Source organism: Mus musculus, chromosome 3, assembly GCF_000001635.26.
Source record: "Mus musculus strain C57BL/6J chromosome 3, GRCm38.p6 C57BL/6J".
Taxonomy (NCBI): domain Eukaryota; kingdom Metazoa; phylum Chordata; class Mammalia; order Rodentia; family Muridae; genus Mus; species Mus musculus.
Window position 1 is genome coordinate 58,024,654 of NC_000069.6, and position 12,894 is coordinate 58,037,547.

Below are 12,894 nucleotides of genomic sequence, written 5' to 3' on the forward strand. Positions count from 1 at the left end.
ATCATCAGATCCGGTCCATGTGTTAGCTCCAGCGGACAGCTGTGCAGAAGCAAAACAGGAAGACACCCCAGGTCAAACAGAGGTGGTATTCCTTGGAGCTGCAGAATATAATTGCTATAGCTCCTGCATGTCCCTCTGGGCTGAGAAAACCACTTCAGTCCAGTCCTTTCATCTCTGTGGAGGCTATAATGAGTTGTCAATGAAGCAGCTACTCCTGCAGCAGTCATCCTGGGGGCCCCAGCTGCTCTAGCCATCACACAGCTGCTCCAGCCATCATACAGCTGTTCAGGAAGAATCCGATCTGGTTGCTGCTGCCCAGGAAAGCCATCAAACCAGCCACAGGCTCCTGAGGAGATTTTTTTTTTCCAGTTGTGGGAACCACTGATGCCATTATGGTCACTCTTCCAACTGTGGTTTTTCTCAGGAAGCCTTTGATTCTGTTGCAGCTGCTCTAAATATTCTAAATCATTCAAGGAGGCTTTGCCCATGTCAGCTTCAGATGCTACTTAGATGACCCAACTGACAGCTGCTCTAGATATGCAGCCAACATCTTGCCCAGGCTTAGCCTCAGCAGTGCTCAATCAGGTCAGGGAAAAACACCGTCCCTGCGCATCATAGATGGTGTACATGGATGGCTTACTATATAAGCAGTATTCATCTTGCTGTAGGTGGAGAAGGCTAGGAGACATTCCTCTCTGCCAGTCTCCTGCCTGCTGCAACCTAAGCCCCAGAAAGCCTCTGTGGGTGTGGGTTTTTTTTTTTTTGGTTGGGGGGGGGTTTGGTTTTTTATAATATGTAGAACAAGCTAGACTGGTGACACAAATGGCAGACAAGGCTCCCTGGGCTGGAAACTGCAGACATACCTGACAGCACCAGCTAGAAAGTGGGTGATGAGTTTCAGAGAGAGGGTAGGAGCACAGTCAGTGGGGACCTGAGACTGCAAAGGACAGTCGGAGTACTGAGACGGTAGAAGGTAGGAAGCAGAGGCTGCAAAGCGCAATGTCTGAAAAGAGCCACTCTGTGGAAGGTGTAGCACTGCTAAGATTTGAGAGCTTGGAAGAACTGCAAACCCTGATGGCCAGAAGAATTCCAGCAGGCCACTGAGCTCTGGCTGCTGGGCATCTGAAACAGTCACAGCTGAGGGCTTCAACGCCCTGAGCTATGACACTGAGATTAGGGATTCTGATGCTCCAAGGTAGGAGCTGTAACACTCAGAACTCAAGAGTTCCCACACTCTGAGCAGGAGCCAAAAGTGGCAGCTTTAAGCTCCAAGCCCAGACTGTAACACTGATTGGGTCCCAACACTCTTAAGCACAGGACTGTTGACACCAAGACAATGTTTTCAATTTCCATTTCAATAGAGCAAAAAAAAAAAAAAAAAAAAAAAACCCTGGGCCTATGGTGACACTCATATTTGAGAGGGGTTTACTTCTTGACCAACCCCAACAATCTCTGGCCTCTTTTGAAGGTGTTCAGACCACTGGCACTTGAAATGATGTAGTTCAATGTATTGGTGGATGTAGTTGGCTCTATCAACTATGATGACATAGTTAATGCCTGCCGTGTTTGTATCTAGTTTCTTCCTGGTGCCCTTACTCTTTGCTTTTGGGTATCTCTCATTTTCCACCTCTTGTGATGTGAATGAAAGGTTTTTATTTAACTCTTAGGATATTTTTCTTCTCAGCATATGAACTACTGGAACATTTTTAATGATTACTCTTGAATTTGAATATATGTTTACAATGCCCTCACTTTAAATTAATTGGCTATACCCATTATTAGTAGTATGAGTGCCAGTTAATAACAGGGTACCTGTAATCCCTCTGTCCTGTCCCTGCACTGTGTTCACTTTATATATATGGTGAATGTGTAGTGAAATGCTGCTATTTTTGACTAATAGCTAACTTATAGATTAATTAAGAACAAGGTTCCTTCTCTAAATCTCTTCCTTTCTTTACAAAGGTCAGAGTTTTAAACTGATATTTTACTTGGCTTCAGAGAATCCCCATTAATATTTCTTGAGAGGCAAATCTAATAACAGCTTTCTGTAATTTTGTATATCTGAACCCTTTACATTTCTCCTTTATTTCTGAAGGATGGTGTTATATCCTGTAGAATTTGATGCCACCAGACTTTCTCATCCAATGCTTTAAACATCATTTCCACTCCTCTTTTTGCTTTAATGGTTTCTAAGGGGGAAAGTGGGCTTAATTATCTTCCTTTTAAAATTTTATGTGTGTGGGAGTTTCACCTGCATGTATGTCTGTGAACCATTTGTGTGCCTAGTACTCACAAGACTGGAAGAGGGTGTCAGATCCCTTGAGAATAGAGTTAGAGACAGTTATTCGTCTCCCTATGGATGCTGGGAAGAAAACCTAGGTTCTCTGGGAGAGCAACCAGAGCTCTTAGCTACTGAGCTGTCTCTCCAGCCCAGTGGATCTCATTTTTGGTTTTACTCCTGTAGAGATCAGGGGGTGAAAGAATTCGAAGACTTTCCATGTGCATTGTAGTTGCCTATGTCCAAGGGAGAGCTAGCCAGAATCATTTGCTTTCTTTTGGCTTCTATCAAGATTTCATCATCATTGTTCTGCCCTCTGAATTTTGCCCAGAACAGGTCCTGGTATAGTTTTATGGAACCATTCACCCTATAGGATGCTCTCTGAGCTTTCTATATCTGTGATTTGGTGTCTAGCATTACATCTAATTCTCAAGAACCACTGTTTTACGTATTTCTTCTGTTCCCAATGTTCATAAATCACAGCTTTTTTTTTTCTCTCGGTGACTTGAAATTCTGTGTTTTCCCCTCTCTTTTGCAGTTTTAATAGCTTGTATTGGGAACCATGCCAGAACACTACCTCCAATATTATGGTGATTAACTTCTAGAATACTTATGTGTATGATAGCATAGCCAATTACTGGGTAGTTGCCGCCAGCTCCTCCCAAAATTATATTCAAGGCCACTGGAGCCTTAGTCAAAATGGCGACCACCCAGCTCCTGCTTTTGTGTACTGCCACAGAGCCAGCTCATCTTTTCAATTTTGTCAGCTTTTAGAAGAACATGGAACTGCTTCTTTCTATAGCAAATGGTTGGGTTGGTGGATATGCTTGAAGTACTGGTCAGAGATAACGATTTCCCCTTTTCTTGGGAGTAATTTTCATGTCAGAAAACATTCTGACAAGTCTCCCATTTCTAGCACTGACTGATTATCCTCTCTCACCATCGTCTGCAACGACCCACTTAATTGTAAACACAGAATAGAAGCCGACCCCCCCCACCCCACCCCCCACCCCCCCCACCCCCCCCCCGCAAAAAAAAAAATTGAGGCATGGAAGGAGGACAGTAGTGGAATAATTTGGTCAGAGGACAAAATGAGCACTTCCGGAATAGATAGACAACACTGGAGAAACACAAAGAAACCATTAACACCTGTGAGCGGGTTTGGTGAGAACGCCCGCTCCTTTCAGCTCAGCGTGAGTACATTGCTCTGTTATGTTTTACTCTATACTTAGCCTTGAAGAAAGTGTCAGAATACAATGGTTAAAGAAAGCTTTTGAAAGTGAAAAATAGCCATGTTGAAAGTTCAGAACACCGCTGGGGTTGAGTGCCCTCCACCATCTTTAAGCTGGGATGCCTGGAGAGCCATTCTGAAATTCCACCCTTGCTCTCCAGACACCAGAAATGTTGCCCTGCTCTTGATGGATCGCCTTGCTTATGTACCAAATACGTTTTCATTTGGTATAAGTCATCCAGGCCTCAAATTTTGGTGGCCTTGTTGCCTTTGTCTTGAGTGCCAGGGTTATAGCTGTGAACTACTGTTTCCTACCGGCTTTGTTTTATTTATATTATTACTATTTCATTTTGTTAAACTGAGAGGTTAACCCAAGGGTTGGATAGAAAGCTACCTGATAGGGTGGTTGCAGTTGATAATTTTGTAAAAACACCAAGGCTCATCTGGAACTAAAAGAGAACGGGGATAGTAACATTTATTGAGCTCTCTATACATCCAAGAGTGAATCTTTTATTCGTTTGTTGAGCTCAAACTGTGTGTTCCCTAAGTGCATTGCCAGCACTAATTAATTTATCCTTATAATGAGTATATGAGGTACTGTAATAAAACAGACTTTAAAATTAAAGAGAAAACAGCATACTTGCAAAGAAAAAAAATAACCATGTAGTAGCAGGGGTGGGGGAAATTGCCTTCCCTTGATGGGCCCCACAAGTGAGGCAAACAAAGCCTTGATAGCCAATTCCTCTGTTCTTTTCACTGAGTGTTTAAAACTCTAGGAAGAAGTGTTTCTATTCCTTTCCCCTTTTGTTGCGTGGAACAATTTCTTCCTGTAAAAAGTTGATAAAAAGACTGATTTTCAAGAAAAAAGTAGATCAATTCTCTGTCTTACAGAATCAAAGACTGTGTCCAGACAACTCATATAGATGTTGAGCTAAGGCTGTGTGCTGCCCTGAGCTGCTGCACATTTGTGAAATGGTGGTTTTCCCAACTATGCCTCTCTCACAAATACACTTAATTTCACAAATAGCTATTGACTCCATTTTTTTTTTACTTTTGAAAATCACATTTGTTTATTATTTTTCTTTCTTTATCAATCTATCTGTGTGTGTGTGTGTGTGTGTGTGTGTGTGTGTGTGTGATTGTGCATGTGTGTGTGTGTCTACATATGGATGCATGTGTGGAGATCAGAGAACAAGGTGGTTCTCCTTATACCATGTGGATCTTGGGGATTGTGCTCTGCTAGTACACAGGCAATTCCACTGATCTGCTCTTAGGGACCTGCCACTACCACCAGATGCCAGCTGTGTGGTGAGGATCAAAGGACTTGCTCGCCACTCCAGCTCTCTCCCTGTTCTCTGCGTTCTGCTCTCTGTTCTCTGTGTGTGCCCCTCTACCTCTCTGCTTCCTCTCTCTGCCCTCACCTCTCTCTCTTTGTTTCCTGCCTATCTGTCTGTCTGCCTGTCCACATGTCTCCTTATCTACTCTATCCATTCCCCAGGTCGTCACTCCATACTTTGCAATAAACCTCAGATCCATTGCATGACATAATTTCTTGGGAATTCACCTTGGCTTGAGGCCACCAAAGATACCCCTATACCAAAGTATATTTCACAACATGCTGAAGTTATCATATTTTGTGGCATGGAACTTTATCCACTGAGCCGTCTGTCTGACCCATTTGACTACATTTTGAGGATATACAATAAATCTGTACCTTATAAGATCTGTGAATGGAATCTTATTCCAGCAGCATCCACATGGTGTAAATTGATAAATTACTTATTCCTGGGAATAGAAAAGGTGACACTCTATAAAGTTATCAGTATGAACTGGTACTGTAGAAATATATAGATATATTAAGAAAACTGGACTTGAAAACTTATTGGACCCATCAGACCAAGAAAAGGCAGTGGTTCTCTCATCTACCATAAGTAGATGGACACCTAACAGTGCAGTGAAAATGGCCCTCAGTGACACGTCATCTATGTAAAGCAACTGACAAAGAACTCCCAACTATCTCTTGGGTCTTCAGTTGAGCTTGGTTGCTGCCTTTAGCATGGCCAGTTCTACTACTGTCTACCTGTCCCATCCATCTTCATAGACCTCCATCCATCCATCCACTCATTACTCTATCTGAACCTGATCCTACCTCTTTGCCTTGGCAGCTGAACTCAGCCATGTAGCTTCATTCCAATGACAATAGTCTAACTGATAGCAGTTACAGTACACTGGAGCCAGTTCAGTATCTCACCCCCACCTAGACTTCTTTGCGTTTCTATCAGCCACTAAGTTTTATTCTCTGTCTTCTTTGAAACCCCTTATGTCTTGAATCCTTTGTAACCATTCTGCAACACATGCATGCATGCATATTGTGTGATGTGCAATGTGAAGTCTGAGAGTTATTACTAATAGTTATTTTTACTAAGATTAGAACAAAAGAACCCATTTTTTGCCTCAGCCAGGGTTATCAGGGAAAATGGGACTATCTGGTAGATTGTTGCCAATGAAACCACTGTATCCTGTAAACGTATTGCTATTCAATAACAATTTTGACATTGTGGAAAAAAACAAATAGATATATCTGTGTTTCCAACAGAGAATGCTTATGACATCATCAACCCACAAAAACAAAACAAAACAAACAAACAAACACCTGTATGAGGTACAACTTAGAGAAAGCATTCGAGGAACCAGACTTGTTAAACATGAGGGCCCGTTTTATTCAAAGGAAGACAATGACTAACAAACACCTGGTCACCCAGAAGGCTGGAGTGGATGTTGTCTGACAACCTGATGATACATCTGCTATTCTATGGAGTCAACCTTCTTGAAACCCGCCTTTCCCAATCCTAGGCATTGTTTAGGTCCTAATACAGAGCTTTATTTGTAAATAGAACCCATTCTTTTGAAAGAGGTCCGTGTGCTTTGCACTTTCCATCAGTAGAATTTACCCTTATTACAAATCCTTCCTCCTTAGGCTGTTTCCCTGAGAACTGTTTATCAGTCAATAGAATTCATTCTTATTGAAAAGATAGTGGCCTTACCATTGCCAGGGTCTGTGTTGATCTTCATGGCCCATGGGGTCCTCAAAGGTCATGTAGATGTTCATGGTCTCTGCTGCCACCTGAATCCATGTTGATGTCCATGGGCCACGGGACCACTGGAGGCCATACTGATCTGAGTGACCGGCACTGCTACTGGAGGCCATGGTGATGTCCAGGCCCATGCTACTTCCTAGGGCCATGTCAGGTCCATAGTCCAACTGTAGCTGGCGTCTGTGTTCATGTTACCACCAAATGCCAAGAGGAGATCCATGGTCTGTGGTGCAGCATGAGGCCATCTGATGTCTGAGGGCTGTGCTGCTACCAGGAGACATATTGATATGAGGCACCTGTGCTGCCTCTGAGGTCTGTGGCCCTACTGTAACCAGCAGCCATGTTTGTGGTCTGTGCTGAGGCCAGAAACCATTAGGATGCCCATGCTCCATGCTCCATGCTCCATGCTCCATGCTCCATGCTCCATGCTCCATGCTCCATGCTCCATGCTCCATGCTCCATGCTCCATGCTCCATGCTCCATGCTCCATGCTCCATGCTCCATGCTCCATGCTCCATGCTCCATGCTCCCACGGACTGTAAAGAGCAAGACAGCTACTTTGACTGTGATATTAATGACTGCAGATGCACAGTTGGAAGGCTTCTGTGATGACCCCCACGCCCCCAAAATCTGGCCCCTCCCCAATTAACAGTTAAAACAAGAAATCATCAAAGAGAACTCTTAAAAAGTATGATAAGAATGCTGAGTGTAGTTCTCCACAATTGATGGTTTCTGGGTGTGGGAGGGAAAGGACTCAGTTCTATTTAAGAGGTGGGCTGTTTAGAGTTTGGTCACACTCCAGTGAGTATATAGATAACACAAATTGAACTTATATTTTCTTTCTTTCTTTTTTTTCTTTCTTCCTTTCTTTCTTCTTTTCTTCCTTCCTTCCTTCCTTCCTTCCTTCCTTTCTTTTCTTTTCTTTTTTTTTTTTTTTTATATTGGCTGGGGAGGACACAAAGGGCGGGCAGACATAGAAGAGCATGGAAGCAAGTGTGAACAGGGTGAATAATGTGAAATTCCCAAAGAATCAATAAAAATAGTATGATTTTAAAAAAGAAAGAAAAGAGGTCACAGGTGGAGGAGAAGCCCTTGGTCTTATGAAGATTATATGCCCCAGTATAAGGGGATGCCAGGGCCAGGAAGCGGGAGTGGGTGGGCTGGGGAGCAGGGCATGGGGAGGGTATAGGGGACCTTCAGGATGGCATTTGAAATGTAAATGAAGAAAATATGTAATAATAACAAAAAAGAGGTCACAGGTACTTTGCTAGGAAATTTCTATATAGCTATGCCTAACCCTTTGTTGAAAAAAAAAATTGTCATGCGGAATCATTTTTCAAAAGTTTTACTGTGCTTACTAAATATGTAAGAAGAATAAACCTTGAGGTCAGACTCTGGAGGTTTTGATCCAGTGCCTGCTGAAGTGCTGACCTGAGTTTCATTTCTCACCTTGTGGAGATAGATTGTTTATCTGCTATCCATGATGCTGGCAGAGTCCTCCACAAAAGCCAATAAACCTTTGTTAATGGGAAACACTTTTCTTTGAATTAAAAAAAATGTTTATCCCGTTTTTCCAAGCTCAGACTTGAATAAACCTATTTTGCTCATCAACCTCTGCTTCTAATGTGGTTCAGCAAAGACAGTGGGTAGCAGGACTCCGTGATCCAGTAACAGTGGGATTGTGCCTAACTGTGACAGTCTTTATTTATATGAACGAATGTACTGAGGGGCTTGCCTCCTTATAAAAAAGTAGCTGCCTATGGGACAGTTTCCACAGAGCTGACATGCAGAAGGCAACTGCTTTGTACCAGGCTCCATGATGAGCTGGCAGAACTTGGTAGCATTATTCACATGATACGAATCTTAAAGGTACGGAAGTTGCAGAATGGAGGACCTCACTCCATGGCTTCTGAGAGCAGCTGAGGCCAAGCAATACATGGCAGTATCAGAGTTCCTGCAAAGAGACCTGGGAGGTCATTGTGTAAAGATGTGAAGTATCGTTTTTTTGGTTGTTTTGTTGTTGTTGTTGTTGTTTCTAAATCAAAATCTCAGTCTTTCAATTTTATCAATAAAGATTTGGTAGCCAGATGCTGGGGTGAAAGCCTGCTAGCTTCCTCTGCAGGTGTCATCCCTAAAGGAAAAGCAAGCTCTCCTCTCTGTGCCATCTCAAAACCCCTTCAAACTGAATGTCTCTCTTTTCTACTTCCTGTGTGTCTTTCTAGCCATCCTTCTGACTTCCTCTTGTTCTCTATGCTTTTCCCTCCGTTCACTGCTTGTCAACTAGCTGCTTGCTCTGCCTCTTGACCTGTGGTTGACTTAATTCAATCCTGTTTATAATAAATAGAAAGCTCTTGGATTACAGGTGTGTGTTGGGGATGAACCAGAGCACAACTAGAAACAGATTTTTCCAGTAAATAACACAATCTCAGGGTTCACAGTGTGATCAAATATCCTGCAACAGTGAAGGTATCACTAGGGACCCCAGGATGTTGGATGTGCTGGAACAAAAGGACACCTATCAGTAAGATCGCTACAGAGTAGAGATGACCAAGAGAGAGACTATGTGTGCTGAAGATGGCTGAACTTGAGAGGTGGGTCTTCCCAAGCCCTTTGGAGCTCAGCCATTTTCACCATGATCTCCAGATGCTGGTTAGGGAGCTAGAGGATTTGACATCTTCTCTGGTGGGTTTTGGTCTTGCTTTAATCCAACCATCCCTTTCTATGCTCATACCTTCAATTTGGAATGAGACTGTTAACTCTGTGCCATTAGGTATTGGAATTAACTGATTTTTATTTTATAGGAATTCATAGCTAAAAGACCTGGAACTTTTTGAAAGTATATGAACAATAATGCCTATGGGAATGTTTTAAGTTGGACTGAATATACTTACATGTCTTGTCATGAGCCTGTGGAAGGGATGGAAGATTTAATTAAAGGCAATCAGTATGGATATCAAGTTGGCAAGAGGAAGGTTGTTTTGTCAACTTGACAGAAAATATAATTACCAGAAAGATGGGGCTCTGAGCATGCCTGTAGGAGATTATTTTGATTATGGTCATTGATAACTCAACTTAATTGAAGGAGGGACCACGACTAGGCAGTGCATCATGGACTATAATACATAAAATGGAGAGGGCAAGCAGGTAACTAGGATATATTCATTCTCTGCTCATATGTGACCAGAGATGGTTTATCTTCTCTGCCATCTTGAATGTAAGCCAACATAAACATGTTCTCCAAATTACTTTTGTTACAGCATCTTTTCACTGCTACAATAAAATAGGCCAAGATATTAACCTACTTTGTGGAGAGCCAGTATGTGCTGCGAGCAATCGCCATTATAAGATGGCGCGGCCCTCCGCTGTGCCTAACTAGTAAACAAGCCTTGTACACAGGTGCAAGAGTGAATTCACTCCTAGTCACTCCCATTCTCGGGGTGTAATAGTGGGGTGATGGGCAAGCAACGAATCGGAAGCTGTCACGCCATATCAGGTGCTGAAACGTCACGCTGCGGGTTATAAAAGCAGCGCCATTTTCCCGGTTCGGAATCTTCCTGAGAAGCAAGCAATAAAGCTCTTGCCGCGGAAGATTCTGGTTTGTTGAGTCTTTCTTGCCGGTCGAGCGGGACGCAATACTACTTTATAGAGGAAATGAACGAACTAAGTCACTTAACTATTTCCTAAGGTCACATGGCTGGTAAGTGGAAGATCCATGGCCATGAAGCTTTTAATGTCTCAGAGAACCCACTAGGCACAGAATTTTGTTGGTCTTCCAAATTTATAAGATAAAGCCCTAATCCCTGATGTGATGGTATTTTAAGGTCAACTGCCAATGGGTTGTCAATGTAGACTCATCTACAGTCCCTAATAATTATGATTTTCATGTAAATATTTCAAATAAAGCACAGTGTGATATAGAATATGACATATAGACCATATAAGGCACAGTTGGGTTCAGTAGAGTACACTCTCAATGGGAAAATGGCTCTTCATGCCAAACTACATTTTAGAAAGGCGTCATGTTATTTCTCTAGAACAAGCAGTCTTTCTAAAGAATTTTGTTCTATCCAGGAAGTTGACTGCCCTACTTAGGGGTGACAGTGTATTATTATTCTTTATTAGAAAACCTCTGGCTAGATTAAAAAAAAAGGAGGCAACTGAAATTAATCACATTAAATGTCTCAGTCAGTCTCAGAAAGAAAAATATCAAATATTTTTTTCTCATTTATGGTATCTGGACTCTATAAATAGGCATAATCATATGTAATGATACTATGAAAATAGAAGCAAGAGGCTGGAGAATGACTTAGTGCTTAAGCAACTATACTGCTTCTGAGAATGACCCATGTTTAGTTCCTAGTGCTGACAACTATGGCTTACAACCACTTGTAACTCCAGCTTCAGGGTATCCAGTCTGATGTCCTCTTCTGATATCCACGGGCATCTGTACTCATGTGCATATACCACCACACAGACAGGGACAGACACAGATACAAACAGACACACAGAGACACAGACATACAGAGACATACACAGACACAGACACACACACAGACAGACATACACACAAATACACACAGACAGACACAGATACATACACACACACACACACACTGATATAACAGACACACATACAGACAGACATGGACACACACACACACACACACACACACACACACACACACACACATGCCCACCATTGGGAGCACAGTCAATAGAAAATAGAAGCAATACTGTTGAGATAATCAAGGTTTGTTTTTATAAGATCATCAACCATTCTGGAACTAGAATAAATCTTTTGATTCATGATTTATTTTCAACTGTACTGCTACATTCAAATGGAGCTTCCTAGTCGCCTAGGCTGAATATACACTATCATCCTGTGTAGGCACTTTGCCAGGCAGACTTTCCTGCCTCTATCTTAGCACTTTTTAGTGGTATAATTCCTTGTTCCTGGAGACAGCTGTGTGTATCAGAAGACATTTACTGTCATCTCTGGCCTCTCAGTACTAGGTGCTAAAAGTCCCTCTCTTTCTCTCTAGATGTCTAGATGTCTCCTCCTGGGGTAATAAAATAGCCTCCAGACAAGAAACTATGCAATAAGGTTAGTGGGTACCTCGTGATCAGTCCCTTTATTGTGTTGAGAATACAAGTCCCAGATCATGCAAGTCCAGGAAAAGGATGAAAAATGATCATAATTATGTCTAAATATTGACATTGCATCTTATAAACCATAAGTCTTTACTGTTCCTTGGTTTTCTCATTTTTTAAATGGGGATAGTAATGCTCAAAATGATAGAAAGTGTTTGAGAGGACATATAAAACATTAATTTAACTAAGCAACTACCTTCTGGCCCAGAGCCCATGGGTCCATTCATTAAAGAATTCACAAAGGAAAACAATGTAAGAGAAGGAATCTTTATTAGGGATGAAATTATATGGACTTGAAGACAGGGTTTTCATTTTGAAAGGCAAAAAATAAATGAGCTTTGAGTTTGAGAAAACACAAAGTATTGCATTTGGACTGATGAACTTATGAGCACCCGCACTCTTGCTTGTTACCTCATTGAGTGATCTTAGAGAAGACAAAGAAGGCCATGCTTAGGGATCGGTTGCAGTTTTAAGTTATTATGTACCCTAAGTTGAATGAGGGGAGAGTATTTTAAGATCTGGCAAAAGTAGGATCAGAAGAGGAGACATCTGGGTAATAAGGCAGATTAGAAGAATCACCATTGGCACCCAATGAGAGAATATAGTCTAAGAAATATAAAAGAAAAAAGCAAAAGAAGTACGTTCTTTTTCTTGCAAGAAACAATAAATGTAATAAGTTAGGCAAGATCCCCACAGGTAGGCAGGTGGGAACACTGAGAATCTTAGGACTGTAGTCTTCTTAAATGGAACCATGCAGAGGAATCAAGTTGCCTAGAGAATAGAGAAAAGCATTAGAAATTGCACGGTAAGTGCTGTTCCTTACAGACACCATACCTGCAGGACCAGAAGAGGGTGAGATAGAAGCAGGGCTCCAAAGTAACTGTAAGGCTCCATGACTTGCGAAGAATGATACCCCAGACTCAAATAGTATGCAACAGCAATACTAGAAGCTGCATGCAGTGGTCTACCATACATCTGGATGGAATAAAGGGGTGTCAACTTTGCAGGATCAATTTATAGCCTCTTAGGATGACTTCTACCTTTCTTTCCCTTGATTGGTTGGTTCTATCTCCAGGGCTATAAGTGCCTTTGTGATTGGTTAAAGCTTTGGTGGATTTTGAGGACTTTTGCTGATTAAC

The 12,894-nt window shown here is 42.0% G+C and overlaps 1 long non-coding RNA gene across 2 annotated transcripts in view; it reads right to left on the minus strand.

Annotated features, from left to right (window-relative positions):
- The window catches only part of Gm40055, a 74,699-nt gene extending 67,639 nt beyond the window's left edge, over window positions 1-7,060 (minus strand). Inside the window, exons 1-2 of one of the 2 annotated variants that reach the window (XR_003954486.1) lie at window positions 6,554-7,060; window positions 5,224-5,294 (exon numbers count right to left, since the gene is read on the minus strand). This is a non-coding gene — a long non-coding RNA (predicted gene, 40055). The remainder of the gene's footprint in view (window positions 1-5,223; window positions 5,295-6,553) is intronic. The other variant, XR_003954485.1, reaches the window with a different exon arrangement.
- Between the last annotated feature and the right edge of the window lie 5,834 nt (window positions 7,061-12,894).